At 41.6% G+C, this 23,231-nt stretch overlaps 1 pseudogene across 1 annotated transcript in view; it reads left to right on the top strand.

The window, feature by feature from the left end:
* Nucleotides 1-7,231: 7,231 nt before the first annotated feature.
* LOC309859332 (protein phosphatase PTC7 homolog pseudogene) overlaps nt 7,232-23,231 on the top strand; it is a 52,095-nt pseudogene continuing 36,095 nt past the window's right edge. The window contains exon 1 of the transcript in view: nt 7,232-7,402. The product of the transcript in view is annotated as a protein phosphatase PTC7 homolog pseudogene (transcript). The remainder of the gene's footprint in view (nt 7,403-23,231) is intronic.

The raw sequence follows: 23,231 nt of genomic DNA on the forward strand, positions 1-23,231 counted from the left end.
ACAGACTCCCTCTGATTTCCTAGTCCAGAGCCCTAGTGGAAAAGTTGACCAGAGCTCTTGCACAACCAGGATGCCTAGGACAATGGGTCACCTTACAGCACCCTGAATACCATTATGAAGATGAGCCATAAGAGGAATCCATTTGTACATGAAACCTGAAACCAGACACCTCCCTCCATTCCAGGTGAGCACACACACTTCCTTTCCTTTCCTGATGTACTCATCTGAGAAAGCTGAGCAGAGAGCATCCCAGGGTCCAAATCTTCTTCTGACCAAGGTCTTGGGAAACAGACATCTCTCCTCCCTGCACCAGCCACCTGTGATTGACATCTGGCATCCTTCTGTGTTGGGGCAGAATGGTGCACCTGTCCCTCTTTCCTGGGATGTCATCACAAACCAGGCATTGCTGCACAGTTTTCAGGAAGGAACATGAAGCAGCAGCAGCAGCAGCAGCAGCAGCAAAGCAAGCAATAGACCTCCTTGATTCAGTCTTAGTCTGGCACATGAGTTCCCATGTGGAATGAGAGTGTCAGTGAGACTGGTGTAATGTGGCCTTGAAACCTAATGGCAGGAGCTGAGATTTCAGTTCCAAATGAAAAGTTGTCTCTTCCACATAACACAGGAAAGTGGAGGATTTCTCAGGGGTGTGGCTCTGGAAGAAGTGCTTCTGCTGGCTGAATTCATAGACACCAGGCAGAGGACACCTGTGGTGCCTTATCTGAGGAAGCAAGGGGCACACTGGACAAGAATCCAGAAGGCTGCCTGTGGGCTGCTTCCCACCAAGTCCACAGGCAACAAATCCAACAGGAAACAAATTTCCAATCCAACAGGAAACAAATTTCCTATCCCATCTGCAGCAGGAGGGCTGGCTGGGGAGCAAAGCCCTGTCCCTGGAGCAAGCTGGCTTGTGCATCAAGAATGATGGCCCACTGCTACAGCCTCACAGTCTCCAAGATATAATCTGACTCCACTGCCAGGCTCACACCTGCTGACACAGTGACTCCTAAGACCCAGAGACTGCTTTCCACCCCAGCTCGATGCTTCTCACAGAGAAGCCAACTCCAGTCTCATTAGCTCTGAAATTTCCTGGGTTTGTCTACACTGGCCCCCAGGTGTCCCTTCCAGATAATTCCTCTCATCCCCTAGGGTTTCAAGCCACCTTAAAGCTGCTCTTCAAAAGGCGGGAACTGGTCCAATGAGGCAGACCAGCCGGGTGACTCTGTGTGCGGGAAACTCAGAGCACATCCTCCCTAAACACCAATGCTTCCAACTCCAGGTTTCAAACACCTCACTCACTGGGCATGGAAAACCATGTCAGCATGAACACTGCTCTTTCAAATCTCTTGTCTTCCATTCCTTCAAATCAGAAACCAAGCTTCAGTCATCACTCCATTTTCCCTTCAAAGAAGTAAAGAAAAGGATAGAATAAAGCACTCCATGTGCACAGCACACTTCTATCCAAATAGAATTCCTTGTTCTTTCTCATACGGGCAGTCCTACATTACCCATACTAATGAGAAGCACCACAAGTTCAGTCCTCATATATATATATTTGACCTTGTGTTTTTCATTTTGATATTTGGATCTCAAAGTCAATGTCTATATTACTTTCTTAAAATAACAAGAATAATAATGACATGGTTACATAAAGATCTGGATCTCCTTAACCAGACAACATGGCTCTGATTCAGATAAGGATGAAGACGCAACCTCTTGCCAGGAAGCAAGGCCCACACTCTCAGGGATCCTGACATGCCTCATGGGTGATGGATTCCTTTGCTCCATGGAGTTGTCTGAGTGCAAAGGATGGAGGTGCCCTCTAGGATTCATTCTGTTTTCTTCATAAATTCCCCAATTAAAGTCACAAGGGACTCACAGGATCAGGTTTCAGAGCCCAGGATGTGCCACCAAGTAAGCAGCCACACACACACACACACACACACACACACACACACACACACACACACACTGTCTCCCAGTTCCCACCAGGAAGGCTAACATGGGCTTTTGTTCCATTGGGAGCACAATGAGCCACTCTCCATGCTCCTAACAACCTACACTCCTCCTCCATTTCTCCCCCTCATAAAGGGCACTGTACCCCATTACAGCTCTGAGGCTGTGCTTTACTTTAAAAAACAATTCTTTTAAAAAAGATTTTTATTTATTTATTTGACAGAGAAAGACACATTATGGAGGGAACACAAGCAGGGGAAGTGAGAGAGGGAGAAGTAGGATTCCTGCTGAGCAGGGAGCCCAATGCATGGCTTGATCCCAGGACCCTGGGACCATGACCTGAGGTGAAGGCAGAGGCTGAATGACTGAGTCACCCAGGTGCCCCTCAAACATAATTTCTAGTATCAGAAAGTGATTCACAGGAGAGAAAAACAAACCCTCACAAAGGATTCTTTGACTATTGCAGAAGGCTGTTTTCCCATTGTTTAATGGAAATTCAGGAAAGAAAAACACATAGACTGTCCTTCCACTAACAGGTCTGATTTACTTCAGTGATTGAAAGAAGAACAAGAAAATAAAAAGGAACATATGTTCTGAAGACCCATCATTCCAACCATCGAACTTTTGAAACTTCACACTCACTCAAAGAACGAAGCCCAAACCAATGTCTCAGCCTGGCAACATGGAGAAGCCTGAACTGGAATGACAGGGACAGACTAGGAGATTGTGTGTGTTGGCTGAGGCTGGTGGCACAGAAGGCGCTCTGCCTACTCTCCACTGGGCCTCACCTGTCCTCAGCCAGGAACCTCCTCACAGCCCTGACCTGTCACAACTGTCACATGTGAGACACACAGCCACCACTGGAGCCAACCTGGCCATATCCTCCTGCAGAATGCACTCTGGTCTTCTCGAGGACCCCTGAATTCTACCCAGACCTGGAACTCCCCTGTCTGCCACAAGGCTATAGGATCCGCCCTCCTTCTTCCAAAATTACACTGGCCCAAGTCTTTCATAAGAAAGGGAAAATACTCCTTCCTGAATGCTTAACACCTCTTTTCCTCTTCTGCCATATTTATGTACACTCACCTTTGTACCTGGGCAAACTGGAAGGAACATATCAATGGAACACAGATATGCTCTGGGATCTGAATCTTTCATTGCAGCTTTCTGCAACCAGAAACTAGTGTATCCTACCGAAGTGTGTTTGAAAATAATCATCTACATAATAAGATAGTGAGAATCACTCCATTTTTACCTCACTCCTCATGAAGCAGAACGTGGTCTTCTTTTCTTCATTGACTTCAATTCCAATTTGTTTCCATGCAGTGTTAATTCCTTGCTTCAAGGGTAGGATTTTGTGATTCCCCACCTGCATAGAACACCCAGAGCTCATCACAAGTGTTCTCCCTAATAGCCATCGCCCATTTAACCCTTTCCTCCACATCCCTGCCCTCAACAACCCTTGGTTTGTGCTCTAAGGTTGAGTCTGTTTCCTTATTTGCCTATCGTTCTCCCCTCAATATGTTCATCTGTTTTCTTTTTGAAATTCCATAGGAGTCAAGTCAAGGATATTTGTCTTTTCTTACTGATTTTGCTTAGTTAAATCCACTCTAGATCCATCCACTTCCTTTCAGATGGTAAGGTTTCATTCGTTCTGAAGCTGGGTCCTATTCCATTGTGTTGATAGATCAAAAGATAGATAGATTTATATCTAACTATAATCTCTATCTCTATCTATCTATCTATCTATGTGTATTGTAAAGACCTATTTAGCCAGAGCGACTCCATCTTGGTTAAAAGCCATTTTGTTGTTTGTGCAGTGAAACTTAAACTGACTCTGCCGCCCCCACCCCCAGAGAAACTTACTTAAAGACAAGTCTGGGAAACCAGCAGAATATGGTCAGCTAGTTCCTGATAACAGAGCCCAGAATACAAGGATGAGTCAGGCCAGGTGGAGACATCAAATCAGTAAAACACACATACTTTTTCCCTAACCACCAAAGAATGTAAACCCCACCATTAGGGCACCAACCTTGAGCACCAATTCTGACCAGAGTAATAGGTTAGTTCAAACAGCTACTATAGGGTAAATTGTAATTCAATTGGCCACCTGCATGTGACCTGACATGACTACAATCTCATTGGCCACCTATGTGTGGCCAGACTTTTGCTCTATAAAAGGTAGTCTGTAAGATGGGGAAGGGTCACCCTCTTCGGAGGCGGCCCTGACCGGTCAGTCAGTCAATTCTTGAGCCTGTACGCTGGGGGTGGTTGCTCTCTTCAGAGACGGCCTTGGCTGGTCAGTCTGACTTCTAATGCTTAACATAAAATAGAACTTTGCATAACTTTCACCATGTCTCAGTATTGTTCCCCTGGCCAGTCAGTCTAACTTCTAATACTTATCATAAAATAAAGCTTTAAATAACTTTCACTTTGTCTCTGTCTCATTTCATTTAATAATGGACCTAACATGGGGGAACCTGGGTGGCTTAGTGGGTTAAGCCTCTGACTTCGGTTCAGGTCATGATCTCAGGGTTCTTGGATCAAGCCCCACATCAGGCTGTCTGCTCAGTGGGGAGCCTGCTTCCTCTCTCTCTGCTTGCCTGCCTACTTGATCTCTCTCTCTCTCTCTGTCAAATAAATACATAAAATCTTTAAAAAAAATGGACCTAACATGTATGCGTGTGTGTGTGTGTGTATCCCACATCTTCTTTTTCCATTCATCAGTGAATGGACATTGGGACTACCTCTATAGTTTCACTATTGTTGATAATGTTTCTATAAACATCATGGTGCTTGTACCCCATTGAATGTGCATTTTTGTGCATTTTGGGGAAATACATAGGAGTGCAGTGGCTGGATCCTAGGGTTCTTCAGTTTTTAGCTTTTGGAGGAACCACCATACTCTTTTTCAGAGTGGCTGCAACAGCCCGCATGCCCACCGACAGTACAGGTGGGTTCCACTTTAAACAGAACATTCCCTGATACCCATTTCCTAAGGAAGAAATGGAAAACCTGTGGGATAACATGACTCACCCAGGATCAGGCAAGCAGCTACAGAATTTCACCCCAGGGTTCCTGACACCAAGCCCCATGAAGCCACCAGAATGCCTCTACCCAGGAGAATTTCCAAAGACTCTCCTTCTAACTTCACCACCAATGAAACTGCAGAGAAAATATGGCATGTCCAACTATCTAGATGGTCCACTGAGTGAAACTGGAAAGTCAAGTTTCCCTTCTCAATCATCCAAGGTTCCTTTTAATCCTTTTGAAATTTCCCTCTGCCCTCATTGAAACTCTGGATCAAAAGACAAATCCATTTGGATACATCATCTTGGACAAAGGAGAAGCCATCATCCATGTCTCTATCTGACCACAAACAGCCACCTAACTCTAGATGCTGGCCATTCTACCACAGCCTAGGCCCAACAGAATAAACACTATTAGATGAAGTAAAAATTCTATGTTCAAAACACACACTGAGCCCATCTCATCTTCCTCTTTTAATCCAAGGATTGCCTAGGAAAGAGCTTTTCTAAATACCTTCATAAGCCAGAAATTAACAGATTAAATGGGATCCCCTGCCATGAGCACCCTGCAGGGAAACTCAGGAACTCTGGCACCCACTCTACATTACTGACAGCTGCTTCAGTGTGACTTTGTGGCTCCACTGGAAACAAGAGAAAAGCCCAGGATGTTTGGGGTGAAAGAGAAGTTTTACCTCTCATCCTGGCATGGATGTGACTTTGCACCCAATGGGCCTGCTATAGTCTTTGAACACTGATGTCCTGGGACAAGCTGCATAACAGACTCAGATGCTGATTTCCAAACTTCAGGTCTCGTGGAGCCAGCGTGAAGAAGGGTTGTCAGGTGGGGATAAGCAGGCACATCCCACCTGAAGCCTGCACACCTGCTCCAAGTCCTGGGAGAAGGAGAGATACAGGCTTGTTTCTTTAGTGGTCATTCACTTCAAAAGTCGGCCAATGCCCTTGTCCTTTTTGGAGAAGCAAATAGACTCTTCCAAACAAACACTCAACACCTCGGTTCAAAAGACACCATGTGTCACGTTTGGTTCCCCCTGGCTCCAGAGCCCCCACTGGGAGACACCTGCTACACCATCCTGACAGCCTATTACCACCAAACCTGGGGACACAGGGCACAATGATGAGTGGGGGTTGGCTCCAGGGGTTGTTACCTCCACTCTTGAGCCTGGGAAAACAGAGACTATACAGCTTACCATACCATCCTGTAGAAAGAAGCTTCAGTGCCTCACCTTTCGGGGTCTGTCACCCAGCACCTCACCACTGCCCTCAGTGCTGACAGGCTTCACTGACTCCTCTTCCAGCACTTTTCCCATGGCAGCTTGCCGCCGCCTCCAGTGGTGGCAAGCAGCATTGCTATGTCTTCCAGTGCCTCTAGCACCACAGCTCACAATTCCTTCCAGTGGTGTGATCTTGCACTGCTAGGCCTTTCAGTGTCTGGCAATGCAGCTCACAACACCTCCACTGGTCTCAAGCCACACTGGCACATCTTCCACCATCCCTCAGACTGCAACTCAGCACTGCCTCCAGTGGAGGGAATCCACACTGCTTCAACTTCCCATGCCTTGCACTGTGCCTGCCCACTGCATCCATTGTCAGGAAGTTCCAGCAGCACATCTTCCCGTGTCTCGCCCACTGCAGCTTATCACTCCCTCCCTTGGTGGCAAACTGAAGTGCCCTGTCTTTCAGCATCTGTTGCACTGGAGCTCAGCACTGCCTCCAGTGGTGGGAAGCTGAATAATGAGAGTTGTTTGGTGGCATGGCAGTGAAGAATTCTGTCACCGGAAGCAATGCTTAGCTGTATTGTGAGAGCAGCTGGGAGACGTGCCAGTCAGCTTGCAACCACTTCGGGCAGTTGTGAGCTGCATTGTGAGACCCTGGAAGAAATGGGAAAGTCATTGGTCAGTTAGAGTGTGAGTGATGCCAGAAGGTTTTGCAGTGTTCATTAATGCCATGAGAGGTGGTGAGCTAGAGTGGTCAGCTAGAGTGTGAGTGATGCCAGAAGGTTTTGCAGTGTTCATTAATGCCATGAGAGGTGGTGATGATCTGCAGTGTGAGACAGTTAATGGTGTGGCTTTGCAAAATGTGGCCACTAGAGGCAGTGTGGAGGAGCAGCGTGAAACCTTGGTAGAAGTGCAGTGACAGTCCCATCACTGGAGGGGGTGGTCAGTTGCAGTGTGAGGGATGCCTGATGGCTTTGCAGTGCTGCTTACAGCCACTAGTGGCAGTACAAGGCCATGGATGACATGGCTATGCACCTTATCTCCACTGGAGGCAATGCTGAGCTGCAGTTTGAGGCACTAAAAGGAGTGCCAGTGAAGTGTCCCACCACTGAAGCTAGTGGTCAGCTGCCGTTTGGGGCATACCAGAAGGCTTTGCCGTGCTCCTTACTGTCATTAGAGGCAGTGGTGAGAAAGAGTGGGAGACCATAGGTAGCATGGCTTTGCAACTTGTTGCTACTGGAGGCAAAGCCCTGCAAGAGTGGCCACTCAGGTTCCTACCACTCGAGGCAGTGGTGAACTGCAGTGAGAGTTCCTGGAAGAAGTTGCCATGTCAGTTCCTGCCACTGGAGACAACAGTGAACTGCAATTCAAGATGCTGCAAGGAGTGGCAATCTAGTTACCTAGCCCTGGAAGCAGTGGTGGGCTGCACAGTGAGATGCTGGAAAAGGAAGTTGTGCTGATTTTTGCTACTGGAGGCAGAGGTCAGCTGCCTGTTGCTAGGGATGCCAGGATGCTTTGCAGTGTCATTTATGGCCAAAGATGCAGTGTTGATATGCAGTGCGAGTCCGTGCCTGGCATTGCTGTACACATTGTCTCCACTGGAGGCAGTGGCTAAGCTGCAGGGTGAGATGCTGCAAGGAGTGGCAGTGCAGTTTCCTGCAATTAGAGGCAGTGGTGAGCTCCAGTGGGAGACACTGGAAGAAGTGGTAGTGTTGGTTCCTGCTACTGGAGGCAGAGGTCAGCTGTAGTGGGAAGGACACCTGAAGATTTTGCAGTGCTTCTTATGGCCACTAGAGTCAATGTTGACATGCAGTGTGTCTCCCTGAGGCATTGTTGAGCTACAGTGTGAGACCCTAAAAGAGTGGCAATGCAGTTTCCTATCATTGGAAGCAGTAGTGAGCTGCAGTTTAAGGTGCTGCAAGGCCTGGTAGTGAAGGTTTTTTTTTTTTTTTTTTTTTTTTTTTTAACCGCTGGTGGCAGTGGTGGGCTGCAGGGCAAGACCCTAGGAGAGGCAGTGTCCATTCCCACCACTGGAGACAATGGTCAGCAGCAGTGTGAGGAATGTCCGAAGGCTTTGCAGTGCTGTGTACAGTCACTAGAGGCAGTGTTGAGATGCAGTTTGAGACCATGAGTGGCTCGGCTGAGCAGCTTGTTGCTACTGGAGACAAGGTTGAGCTGCACTTTGAGGCATTGGAAGGAGTGGCAGTCTAGTTACCTAGCACTGGAAGCAGTGGTGAGCTTCAGGAAGAAGAAGAAGAAACTATGTCTTTTTTTCCTGGAAGAAGAAACTATGTCTTTCTTTCCACTGGAGGCAGTGGTCAGCTGCAGTGTGAGGGATGCCAGAATGCTTTGCAGTGCTGATTACTGCCACTGGAGGCAGTAGACAGTTGCAGTGCCAGCCACAGGATGAAGTGGCAGTGTTGGTTCCTGCCACTGGAAGTATGAGCTCTTAGTCCAAATCTCATGAGAACTCAGGCAGTTCTCGTGAGATTTTTACCCAAATATCATGAGAACTCCTTCCAAATACCATGAGATGAGGACTTATTCCAAATTTCGAGAGATCTCAGTACAAATCCTGAAAGATTTCAGTACATCTCATGCGATCTCCATCTGAATCAGGAGTCAAATGTATACATAAGGTCTTATATTTAAGAACAAAATGTGTTAACTTAAATAAGATAAACACTTGAAGATAAGGAGTTAAAAAGAACAGAGCTAACCAGAGCATATAAATGGTAGGCCCTGATATAATTTGAATAAGCAATTTTAAAGGATAAAACGAAACAAAAATATCAAAGAGTGTTTGCCAATAAAATTGAGTAAGAGTGTGTTTTATAAGACTAGGAAAAGTAGAAAAAGAACAAACAATATTAATAACACACAGAGATAAAATTTTATGATCAGTACAGATTCAAAACTAGTAACAGGGTAATGTAGAAAATTATATGCCAAGAAATTGAAAAGTACATACAAATGGAAAATTTTTTGATGAATATGTTTTAAAATAAAAAATATGATTTTGGATTCTATTCCCCACATTATGACAGAATTTATGTGTTCAGAAACATTCTCCAAATGGAGAACACATTAAAAATTTGGATAAAATAAAATTAACTCCTAAATTTATGTGTAAACTAGCAGTAAATTAATTGAAATTCTGACATTATAAAGAATGAGTATAGGAATATTAATAAGCTTTGAAGTTACTTTCACCACTTAGAGAATTTGCACATGTCTGGTGTACTAGACTTTGAAGTTTATGGGGTGAATATTTGAGGAAGACAGAGACAAAGCCTGGTGGTTCTCCAAAATGGTGAGCTATTCAATGTGAGATTCTTCATAAATTCAATACCTTTCTTAAAGAAAATAGCTTTAGAAGTTAAGAAATGGAAAACTATTTTATCCTACATAGTACAAACATAGATATTCCAGCCCAATTTTTCTCAACAGCATTCCAAACCACAAACCTACAATTACATGTATATATCAGTATAATTCACACAACATGCATGGTTCCAAACAACAAACCCCAAATCTGCTCACCAGATTGGCAAAAATGAATGAAGCTTCTTTGCACAATAATTTAATTTAAAAGCAAAGCTGAAAGAATTTTCATAGATAAAATAATAAGGAATCTGTTTTAACAGTCAATTTCTACAAAACATACCACAAAACAAAACTTTGTGATGAAAATTACAAGATGAAAATAAGAATAGAATCAGAACAGATATTACATTATTGAAACTGTAGATAATAGGAATACCATATAGAAAAAAAATCTTTAATATGTCTAAATAAATATGTTAAAGCCAGACTCAGAGTCTGAATAATCTTATTAACATAAAAATAACTCTATTACTGAAAAAATTGTAACATATTAGGGGTGCCTGCATGGCTCATTTGGTTGAGTGACTTTTGGTTTTGGCTTGGGTCATGATTTCAGTCATGGGATTGAGCCCCAAGTCAGGCTCCTAGCACAGTGGGGAGTCTGCTGGAGAGTCTCTCTCCATCTCCCTCTGCCCTCTGTCCCTCTCCCTGCTCATGCTCTCTCTCTCTCTCAAATAAATAAATAAATAAATAAATCTTTATAAAAAATGTGACATTTAAAAGATTATATTCCTCAGGTTGTGGAAGTGCAGAGACCTAAGATGAGAGAAGGTGAGATCTCTGAGATATATGCAAGTAGTAAACATGGACTTCTTCCCAATGGCTCTGTTGAACCAATGCAAGCACAGTAGTTACTGAAGATTCCTTGATACAGGGAATACAAAAATATAAAATCTAGGACACAGTAGATGTGGGGAGTCTAAAATGCTACCTCCATATAAAAAAGGAAACAAATGTGAACAATAATTAAATTTACTGCACAGAAGGAGACAGAATGGAACATATATATCTTCAAGTTAGTGTTAAATAGGAAGAAAACCAATTTCCGTTAAGAATTCATAACCAGGGGTACCTGAGTGGCTCAGGTGGTTAAGGATCTCACTCTTGGTTTCTGCTTCAGTTGTAATCTGAGGGTCATGAGATTGACCCCCATGTTGGGTTCCACGCTCAGAGTGCAGTCTGCTTAAGGTTCTCTCTCCCTCTGGTCCTCTTCTATCTCCTTCTCCCTCTATCTCTGTCTTAAATAAATAAATAAATAAATAAATAGAAAGAAAAAGAATTCATGCAGAAGAGTGATGTCACCAGGATGGTGACATAGGTAATTTCTGACTTCACTTCCTCTCAAAAGAATGACTCACAACTATTCATGAACGAGATGCCACTGACAGAATTGTAGAACATAGGAGTGAGGCTGAAGCATCCCCTGAACCACAGAGAACAAGACAGACTTTTAGAGGGGTAAGGGAAAGAGATACATACTGATTGTATTGCCCCTCCCCCAGGCTGGCATGGCACCAAGCACAGGGATTTCTTCTGAGCCTACATCTCCAGTGGGAAAAGAGAGCCCAGGGGTGGAATCCGGCCCCTCCAGTGTTGCAGGCACTTTGTGAGGGCCTCTTTTCTGGTCTGGTCTCACAGGAATAGCAGGGGAATCTTCAGGTCAAAACTGGGACTCTGTGACAGAGAAGGGAGAGGGGCTTCCAACAACTTGCACTCAGGTATTGGCAGACTGAGTTCCTGCCTGCAGAGCCTAAATAGTAGTTCCAATCAGTAGCTTTGCTCCCCTGCAGAACCAGTCAGTAGTGCAGTGTGACCAGGGGTGCAGGTCTGACTGATTCAGGTCCTTGAATGAGCAGTTTGCTGGTCTGGAACCTAGTCTGCCCATGCCCAGGTAGGGGACCTGAGTCATAGAGCCATATGGTCTGGGGCATGGCTCCCAGTCCCTGGTAAATATGAGAGCTGAAAGCTGTTGAAATACCTGAAAGCTGTGTAACTCAGCCAGTCTGGAGCCAAGAGGTGGAAGGGCAGAGTTGACCACCCTCAGAGCAAACTCTATGGCCCTTTTTGACCAGGGAAAGTGGGGCACAGTTCAGCTTGAGCTAAGACCACAAGCAAAGAACCTTAGCAGCCTTGGAGTTGCTTCTCTTGCTGCACATGTGCAGAAAAACTAATCTGTAGACCAACTCATTGCTGAATATAGCCTTCAGCTTGCCTGCCTAGGGAACCTAACCAGAGTATATATGAGAAGCTGTATAGCCCAGCCATCAGCCCTGCTTACAGTGACACTTAACAGAGAGCACAGCCTGTGGCTTTCTCTTTCAGCAGAGCAAAACTCGTGGCCTCATCTGACCAGGGAACTCAGGGAACACTCCTGCCTGATTCAGGTCTCTAAACAACAAGTAGCGTAGGTCCTGTTTTATCCTGCTACCTTGCCAGACCCAGGAAGTTAAGTTATAGCTCCACCTATTGCTAAATACAGTACCCAGTCCTGATCTACAAATGCAGACAACTTTGGAGGCCATCCTATAGCCGTAGGTGGGCAGGCAAGCAAGCCAGCAGTCCAATCCAGCTATTATAAGTCAATGGCACAATCACACCCAAACTGAGCTTGCCCCCAAATAGACCTTAATAGCAGGCCCCACCTGTTCAAGAATATTACCAGCAGACATGTCCAAACACCCAAACTGAGCTGCAAAAGTAAAGGACTAGCTCTGCAGAAGCAAACCTGTAAATTCTGGAAGAGGAGCCCACTTTCTCAAATGCCCAGATGCCAACATAAGGAATCAAGGATCACAAAAAAACAGGGAAACAGGACACCACCAGATGGAACTAATAAAGCTCTAATAACTGGCCCCACAGAAATAGAGATCTATGATCTGTCAGACAAAAAGTTCAGAGTAAGTTTAGTGAACTACAAGAACACAGAGAGACAACTAAATGAAATGAAGGAAATAATACATGAACAAAACAAAAAGTTCAACAAAGAAATAGAAACCTTTAAAAAATCCCAGAAATTCTAAAATTGAAAAATACAATAACTGAGCTGAAGAATTCAACAGAGAGCTTCAAAAGCAGACTGAAACCATGTCCTGGAAGAGAAGACATTTGAAAGTATCCAGACAGGGAAAAAGAATGAAAAGAATGAAAAAGAGTGAAGAAAGCCTATGGGATTTATAAGACACGATAAAAACAAATAAAACAAAACAAAACCCCAACAATATCTGCATTATGGAAACTCTAGAAAGATAAGAGAAGGATAATGGGATAGAAAATGTATTTAAAGCAATTGAACTTCCCAAGTCTGGGGAGAGAAACAGACATCAAAATCCATGAGGCCCAAATAGGCTGAACCTGAATATGGCTACCCAGTAACACATTAGAACTAGATTTTCAAAAGCCAAATATAAGGAATTTTGAAGGAAAAGGAAAAAGGAGAGAAATTACATTTAAGGAAATCCCCAGGATATGATAGATGAATATTTCCAACAGAAACTTTTCAAACTAGGAGAGAAAGGGATGACATATTCAAAATGTGGAAACAAAAAACCTGTCAGTCAAGAACTCTACACTCAGTGAAGTAGTCCTTCAGAAATGAAAAGGGATAAAAACTTTCTCAAACAAACCAAAGTGAGGGAATTCAACACTGTGAGACCTGTCTTACAAGAAATGTTAAGGGAGTTCTTTGAGTGGAAGAAAATGATGTTAATTAACTTCATAAAAACATCAGGAGATAGTGTAGAACTCCTTGGTAATGGTAAACATGTAGTCAAAGTTAAAATCTACAACATGAAAATAATGTTGTATAATTCACTTATAACTCCAGTTTAAAACTTAGAAAAAAATAGCAAAAAAAAGCCATAACAACAATAATCTGTTATTAGCTATACAACATAAGAGATACATAAATTGTAGCATCAATAATCTAAAATTTGAGGGGAAATAGAAGTAGAAGTGTAAAGCTTAGGGATTCTATTAAAATTTAGTCATTATTAGTTTATTATTTTATTTTATTTTATTGAAACTTTATTTAGTTTTTAATGTTAAGCAGCAATTGTCCATTTTATTAATTTTAATATATTTAACAAATGTTTTCAGAGTGTCATAACACACTATTCCAGACACCGTTTATACACTGAATTAGGAGTAGATGACCCATGTTGCAGTGACATTTCAGTCTGATGAATCCTGAATAATAAATCATTTATTCGTATGTGTAAGCTTAAATATTTCTTCTCATAATAGAATGGCAATATCATCTGGTTGGATGGGCCTAATGAGCTAATATATGTGAAAGGGTAATGTTGTGCTGTCCTCAAGAGAAGTAAGTTGTAACTGACAGGTTGTTGAGTGAGTACTACTTCTCTGGCTTTCCTACTCCAAGAACAAGTATTCTGATGTAATCAATATATCTGATATTCACTCCTTAACTTGCAACATTTTGAAGAGAGCAAAGGACATGAAAATAAATGCTTCCCAGAATGACAAGTTGTTATTAGTTTAAAATAGGGTGCATAATTTCAGGATATCTTATGTAAGACTCAGGGTAAGCACAAAAAGAAAAACCTGTAGTAATTATACACACACACACACACCATGATAAAGATGTCAAGTGCAATGATACCTAAAGACATCAAAACAAAACAAAACAAAACAAAACAGAACACAAAAAGATAGTAGGTTAAGAAACAAAGAACAATGGATCTACAAAACAACCAGAAAACAAATTAATAAAATAGCAATAATAAGTCCTTACCTATTAATTATCTTAAATATAAACAAATAATTCTCCATTCAAATACATAGAACAGCTGATGTTTAAAAGAAAGATCTAATGACATGCCGCCTAAAGGAGACTCATTTTAGTTTTAAAGGCACACACAGGGGGGTGCCTGGGTGGCTCAGTGGGTTAAAACTCTGCCTTCGGCTCAGGTCATGGTCTCAGGGTCCTGGGATCGAGCGCGACATTGGGCTCTCTGCTCAGCGGGGAGCCTGCTTTCTGCCTACTTATGCTCTCTCTCTCTCTCTAAAAAAAGAAAAAAAATAAATAAAAATACACACGGACTGAGAGTGAAGGGATGGAAAAAATGTATTTTTAGCAAATGGCAACAACCAAAAAAAAAAAAAAAAGAAAAGAAAAAAAGAAAGTATAGGTAGCTATACTTATATAAGACAAAATAGACTTTAAAATAAAATAATAAAGAGGTATAGAAGGCTACTATATAATGATAAAAGGATCAACACATCAAGAAGATGTGACAATTGTAAATATTTATGTACCCCAAATTGGAGCATCTAAATATATAAAGCAAACCATAACAGAACTAAAAAGGAAAAATAAACAGCAATACAATAATAGTTGGGGACTTTAATACTCCACTCAACAATGGATACATCATCTAGACAGAATCAATAAAGAAACAGCAGATTGGAACAACACTGTAGAATAAACGGACCCAACAGATGTACAAAATACTCTGAGAACAGTACAATACACATTCTTCTCAAGTACACATGAAACTTTTCCTAGGATAGACCTTAGGTTCAGCCATGAAACAAGTTTTAACAAATCCAAGAAAATTAAGATCTAGCAACTAACCTTTGTGACCACAGTGGCATTACACTAGAAGTCCATTACAAGAGGAAAACTGGAAAATTCACAAATGCATGGAAATGGAAGAGTTTTCTGAATGACCAATGAATCAGAGAACCAAGAGAGTTAGTTCTTTGAAAAGATTACCAAAATTGATAAACCTTTATCTAAAATAACCTAGGGAAAAAAAAGAGGAATCAAATCAATAAAATTGTAAATGAGAAACTGACATGCAATAGATATCACAGAAATACAAAGGGTCTATAAGAGTCTGCTAGGAAGAACTGTACATCAACACAGTGGAAAATCTAGGAATAGAAAAATTCTTAGAAACATACAACCTACCAAGATGAATCAGGAAGCAATAGAAAATCTGACTGAACAATTGCTAGAAAGGAGATTGAATTGGTAATCAATAATCTCTCCAAAAAGAAAAACTCAGGACCAAATGGCCTCACTGGTGAATTTTACCAAATATTTAAACAAGATTTAATATTAATCTTTCTCATATTCTCAAAAAAATAATTAAGGGTAGGGAAAACTCTCACACTCATTTTCTGAGACAAGAATTACTTTGATAAAAAAGCCAGAAAAGGATATCACCAGAAAACAAACCATACATCAACATCCCTCATGAATACAGATACAAAAGTCCTGCCTGAAATACTAGCAAACCAAATTCAGCAGCATGTGAAAGGATCATTCGCCATGACCAAGTGGGATTTAAACCTGGAATGAAAGGATGATTCAACACACACAAATCGATCAATATCCTATACCACATGAGTAGAAAGAAAGGAAAAAAATCACAAGATATTTCCAACACATAAAAAATTTATTTGACAAAATTAAACAGTCATTCATGATAAAAACTCTCAATAATTTGGGTATAGACGGCATATACCTTGACATAATGAAGGCCATATTTGACAAGCCCATAGTTAAGAGTACACCTGACACCAAAATTTTAAGGCTTTTCCTCTAAGATTAGGAACAAGACAAGGGTGCCCATGCACACCACTCCTATTAAACATAGTACTAGAAGACATAGCCAGAGCAATCAGAAAAGAAAAAGAAAATATAGCCAATTATGGAAAGAAAGAGTAAAATTCTATTTGCAGATGACATGATTTTATGTACAGAAAATCCTGAAGACTCTACCAAATATTACTAAATCTAATGAATAAATTTAGTAAAGTTGTAGGATACAGAACATAAAAAATTAGTAACACTTCTATACACTAACAACAAATTATCTGAAAAAGAAATTTTTAAAAAGATCTCCTTTATAATAGCATCCAAACCAATGAAATACTCAGGAATAAGTTTAGTTAAGAAGGTGAAATATCTCTACCCTTCAAACTATAAGATGTTGGTGAAAAGAAAAAAGAGAGAGAGAAGATACAAATAAAGGGAAAGTTATTCTGTGTTCATAGATTGGAGGAATTAATATTGTTAAAATGTCAGTACTACCAAAATCCATCTATGGATTCAACATAATCACTATCAAGACTCCAATAGCATTTCTTACAGAAGTAAAAAAAAACCAAAAAAACAAAAAACCAAATCTTAAAATATATATGGAACCATGAATTGACCCTGAATAAACAGCAATCCTGAGAAAAGAGTGGGAGGCATTATACTTTCTGATTTCAAGCTATATTACAAAGCTTTATCAATCAAAAGAATATGATATTGGCATCAAAACAGACAACAAAATGAAAAGAAAACCTATGGAATGGGAAAAATGGGCATATTATATATCTGATAAGGGATTAATATCCAAAATATATAAAGAACTCATACAATGCACAGTAAAAAATACCAAGTAATCAAACTAAAAAATTGGCAAAGGACCTGAATAGACATTTTCCCAAAAAGTATCAATGAATCACTAACAGGTACGTGAAAAGTTGAAAAGTTGCTGGGCATCACTAGTTATTAGGGAAATGCAAGTCAGAACTGTAATGAGATTCACTTGACACCCACGGGAGTGCCATCACCCATTGACAAGAACAATAAGACTGCTTATAAGGAGGCTGTTAATGACAGTGTCGTGTTGGCATTACCACATCCCCACTGGAATTCTGATGTCTGCAGCATCTGCCAAAATCAGAAAAGCCAAAGTTTAGTACCAGCCTCCTCCTTACCCTGTTAACAAGACTTGCTTTTCCCAAATCATATTTAAGCCAAACTTTTATTTTTTTTATTTTTTTAACCTCTTTTTAAAAAAATTTTTATTTTTTTAATTTTTATAAACATATATTTTTATCCCCAGGGGTACAGGTCTGTGAATCGCCCGGTTTACACACTTCATAGCATGCACCAAAGCACATACCCTCCCCAATGTCCGTAACCCCACCCCCCTTCTCTCAAACCCCCTCCCCCCAGCAACCCTCAGTTTGTTTTGTGAGATTAAGAGTCACTTATGGTTTGTCTCCCTCCCAATCCCATCTTGTTTCATTTATTCTTCTTCTACCTCCTTAAGCCCCCATGTTGCATCACCACTTCCTCGTATCAGGGAGATCATATGATAAGCCAAACTTTTAATCTAAGAGTTTGGTGGTGAACAATTTTAATTATGCAGGAGATGTCTTGTGTTTGCCTATGTTGCTTCAGCTCGTTCCTCCTGATGAACCCAGTCCCTGGGAGCCATGTGGAAAAGGGACAGACGTTTGATACAGCCCAGCTTTTTAGACAGAGGAGTGTGTTTTATCTCAGTCATCCGCCTGAGCAGCCTGTGGACAGCAGGAGCCAATGGCAGCCAAAGGTACTTCTCTTGACCGGTTCTCTTAGGTTACATGTGAAGTGCAGATCCACCAGGGCCTAGCACCCTCTTGGTGGCAGAGTCTGAAAGGGAATCAAGCCCTCCTGCCTGGAGACCAGAGCTCTAACGGCAATACCCAGGGTGCCCCTACCCCCCAAACAACTCTCCAAAGCCCATTGCCCTGGCATTTCAGAAAAGATGCCTGCCTTCGTTTGGGCTTACTGAGAAGCCCCTGTGTGGTTGTAGAATAACCGGGTATGTGTTTAAGGGCTCCAGACAGTCCCAAGTGCTCTGAATTTGGATGTCACCAGCCTGTTTACATCACCAGACCTCACATCCCTCAGGAGCAGCTGCATTGGATACGCTGCCTGAGGGCCCCTTTGCCCTCTCTCGGTGTTACTCAGAGCGGGATGTTTAGCCGCAGAGCCTGGAGCTGATGGTTCTCAGGTCTGGGCCGAAGGGGTGTCCTGTAATTTCAGATGCTCTTGTTGCTAAAGCCCACAAACCCTTCTTTGACTCCTGTGGGAACTCAGCAAACAACTTACCTCGGGTTTTAGAAATAAGATTACCCCAAACTGTCAGAAATTATGTTTTGATTTCATTTTGCCCAGAACACTCCATCATCTAAGTGCTCTGCTTTTAGGGAAACAAACTGGCGATGTGAAACAGGTTGTCCGGAAGAGGGAGCCCAAACCTCAAAAGATGCAAAAAGATCACTGAACAGTGTAACAATGTAGGGGGAGCGGACGCCCAGAGCGAATCCTCCCACCGGCCCTTCTGTGCCTGTACTAAGTGCTGGAAGACAGGGTCTTGCCTGGAGGAGGCTGAAGGGCCTCCTGGCCTAGGAAAGAGAGCGGCCCGTGCTGAAAAGAGAGATCTGACCTCCAAACAAGCCGGAATGCAGGCGAATCTATTAGAGAGGGCACGGATTGCATGGAGCACTGGGTGCGGTGCAAAAACAATGAATACTGTTACGCTGAAAAGAAATGAAAAATTAAAAAAAAATAAATAAAAGCAATACAAATGCAATTTTATACAACTTACGCTTAAGTGGGTTTTTCTTGTAGGTGGGGTATGTTCACTGACAGGTAATAGCTTACTGAGTATCTTCTAATATTCTGATTTTGTGTTGTTGTGTTATTATTTTTGTTCCAGGATCCCAAGCGAGGAGTTTATATCTGGGCCCACATAAACAGGCAGGCACATAAAGCACCATTTAAAAGATAAATTATGATGACTAAATTGTCCAAAAAAGAAGAATTCATTTTTGGAGAAAATAATCTCATAATCTAATTTTTAGTTTTGATATATCCCTTCTTTGTATTACCAAATTACAGCACGTTATCTTTCTTATAAAATAAATTTGTTCATTTTCTACTATTTGTGACTAGAAAATACACTTGTACAAAACTCAAACAGAAATAATGTGAAAGCCTGACGATTCACAGAGCTGTACCGCTAGGGCAAATAATGCATTATATGTTAATAAAAAAAATTAATAAAAAAGAAATAATAATAAATGATAGATAATACATAATCAGTAAATGCACGTTCATTTTCAGCACCCCCCCATGGCAATGAACTGTATGTCACATTTACCTTGCTTTCCAAACACATATGTACACACTGTATCGGACTACTTGCAGCCTACTTTCGGTACTTAACACCACATGCCTGTTTTATGGATTAACATAATTCAGCTATTTTACCGATGCATACAAGATATTCTGTGGTCTGGGTATATCATATTTATTTAATCAATTCCCACTTTACAGACACGAGGTCAGCTGCTCTAGGAAGCAGGCATGTGTGTAATGAACAGAGCTTTCTCTACATTCTCTGGGGGCTGAATTTTGCCTGGGGTGTGTGCAGGGTTTTGAGAGGATGCAGTGAATGAAGAAGGCAATCAGCAGTGGAGAGATCTAGGGAGATTGAGCAGGGGTTATCCTGGAGACTGTTGTGGGAAGGGAAGAAGGAGGTGGGAGGATTTTGAAAAATCACAGAAAATATGTTGCTCCCCAGCAAAGTTGTGTTCGGCCACCGACAAGGTGGAAATTCTACTTGGGAGGTGTGGCCACTATGAAACTGGGATGCCATCTACGTCTGTGTAGCAACTTTTTGGAAAGTTTCAATGATTCTGCAAAATGGGACATAATTCTTGGGGTTCTCCTTACCTTGTAAAAGCAAACTTGTGAACCTTATTTTTATAGATTTTACCTTATTTTACAGATTTTTTTTTAAAAAATTGTTTTAATTAGCCCATTTCAGACCAGAGATAGCTAGCTAGAAGGTATTGTAATTAAGAGAATATTCTCCACAGTAAGACTTACAAATATTTACTTAGAGTTGTTTTATTCTAGACACTAACTGGTGTTCTCTAATCTCTAGGTAAAGTCCAAGGCCACCTCATCAGCCTACTAACTTCATTTTACCCACATACCCAGTTTGTACGTACGTCCTGACCATAAAGTCCTGCCTGATCCCAGAGCCCCTGCTCTGTGACCATCATGTCCGTGTTTAAAGTTACAGGGAGAGATCATTTAAAATATCTTCCAGTATTTGAAAAGAATCCAATTATACTTGAACATTCTTCTGTTGATTTGTTTTTCAGTTGTTCTGAAATCCCAGAGAGGGAGGATGTCGGCATGCTCCCATTTCACAGTGGACGACAGCCCATGGCACAGAGCAGATGAGTCAGAGAAACTGACACTGTGCCTGGCCAACAGTAGAGGTGTGAGGCTATGCCATGTGCCCTCACGTGCATTGGGCTCTGAACATCACACAGATGGTTGTGCGCACTGTTACTGTCTGAACAAGCCATCCCCAAGTCACTGGAGTAAACTCTTCAACACAACCAAAGTGTGTTTTTTGCCTATATGTCAGACTGTAACCAGTTAGATGACCAAGTGACCTGATCTTCCTGGAGCCTCTTTTCCAAGGGGCCACTCATGGAATCTGTTCTTTATGTGAAGAAAAAAATTTTATATATCTAAGTTTTCCTCACTCCTCGTTGCTATCTCACACTCTCAACTAACTTGTTCTGAGTGAAAATCCAGTGAGTGCAATAGCTGCCTGCTCCTGAGCCCTTCATGTCTGCCCCGAATGTTGACAAAGTGTCCTGCGATGTGTGACATCTACTCCACAGAGACCTCTCTTTTCATAATGTTTATGTTCCAAAGAATGGCTTCCACCTAGAAGGCTGACAGAAGATGGTACTGGACCTGTTGCTTTTAGGGAATCCAATAGAGTCTAAAGCTCCATGGACGTTTAGGGACTGGTTCCTGGGGGGACCAGCCAACCTGTTTTGTATTTGGAACTGGAAGACACCAGGAGTGGAGACATGGCATGATTCCAGAGGACCTGAAGTTTGGAGTAGCCATCCTCAACATCCTCATGGGAGCCATGCTCTAACAGCAGCACTGAGCAGGAGTTACCTCGTGTCACCAGACAAGACATTGTGTGCTAAAGGTAGTTGGCTGTGTCTATTTTGTGCATCAGGCACAACCTTAGTTTTGGCAAAATATGACAGTGAGTGATCATTACCCATGTTATCTGGTTCTATAAAGTCATCAGTCCTGTCACCGGAGCGAACGAAAATGCACCAATTAGGGGCTGACAAAGACAGTCTTAGTACAGCCTTTTCTTTTGTCTGGTGTGTCTTCTTCAGGCTGTACAACGAGTGTATTTGTTGGGTGCCGATGGCCACTGTTCTTCAATGGGGAGAGTGGTGACAAGAAATATCATCAACACAACACGGGCTCAGACCTGGGGTTCTGTCACAGAAGATCCCATTGGTCATTTGACAATAGTTCTGAGAGTTAATTTTTAATTTTTTCTTATTATTTTTATTACGTTAGTATTTAAAAATATTTCTGAAATCACAGGAGGACAGCTGTTATCGGACATACTGTCACTGGTTGATCTGCTTGTCCGATGCTTGCGAGTCATCTCAGAGGATGATTGCCTGCTGCTCCAGATTTAATCACTGCGTGGTTTCAGATTTGACTGTGCTTGAGGGTGTGTGGCGGCGTGTGTGCTGCCTGATAGCAATGAGTGGTGCTCACTGTGGCTACTGTACCCTTGAGCCCGATTGATTTAGGGCAGAGCCGGGGCAGCTGGGGGGCAGTCAGGAGATGGGATCCAACGTGGCACATGCGTGGTTTTCTGGTCAATAGTTGCAGAGAATCACAGGAATTATTTTTCTCTGGTGTCTCTGTCTGAAAGCGAATTTTGCAATTTTGCTTTTGTTATTATATTTGTTTTCATTTTTATGTCTATTATTTAAATTGAAGTATAATTAACATGTAGTTTATATCCATTTCAGGTGTACAATATGATTCAATAATTCTCTACATTTCTCAGTGCCCATCAGGATAAGTGTGCTTTTTCTTTTTTAAAAGATTATTTATTTATTTATTGTCAGACAGAGATCACAAGTAGGCAGAGAGAGGGGGGAAGCAGGCTCTCTGCTGAGAGGAGAGCCTGATGCAGACCCACTGAACCACCCAGGCGCCCGAGGATAAGTGTGCTCTTAATTCCCTTTATATTACTCATTCCCCATGAACTTCCTCTCTGACAACCACCAGTTTGTTTTCTGTATTTGAGTCTTTTTGTTTGTTTGTTTCATTTTTTCTTTATTCATTTATTTTGTTTCTTAAATTCTACACATGAATGAAATCATATGTATTTGTCTTTCTCTAACGAACTTATTTCCCTTAGCATTATACCCTCTATATCTATCCATGTTGTTGCAAATGGCAAGATCCCATTCTTCTTTATGGCTGAGTAATATTGATTTTATATATATCTATACACCTAGATACATATTTCACATCTTTTTCACTTGGGTTGCTTCCTCATCTAAGCAAAGATACTGAGCCCTAACTCTTCTTTGGGTTTTCATTTCCTTATGAAATCTTCTGTGCCATGCAAAACTTTTTATTAAATAAATTTGCATGCTCTTCTCTTAATCTGTCCTTGATAGTTTAATTTTTTGACCTACCTGGAGACCCTAAGAGGGTTGGCAGAAACTTTCTTCCTATATATCAGCTACTGTTCTATTATTATTAATTATATTATCAACTGAGAATGTACTTTATGTGATTTAAATTTTATTACTTCAGACTTGTTATGATTTGTAGTCCAGAATATGGTCTTTCATGTGCATTTGAGATAACTTGTGTTCTATTCTTAGAGGGAATGTTCTGTGAGCATCCATTGCTCAAGCTGGCTCTAAGTGCTGTTCAGTTCACCTATAACATATTTGATTT

This window comes from Mustela nivalis, assembly GCF_964662115.1.
Source record: "Mustela nivalis genome assembly, chromosome: 2".
Classification (NCBI taxonomy): Eukaryota; Metazoa; Chordata; class Mammalia; order Carnivora; family Mustelidae; genus Mustela; species Mustela nivalis.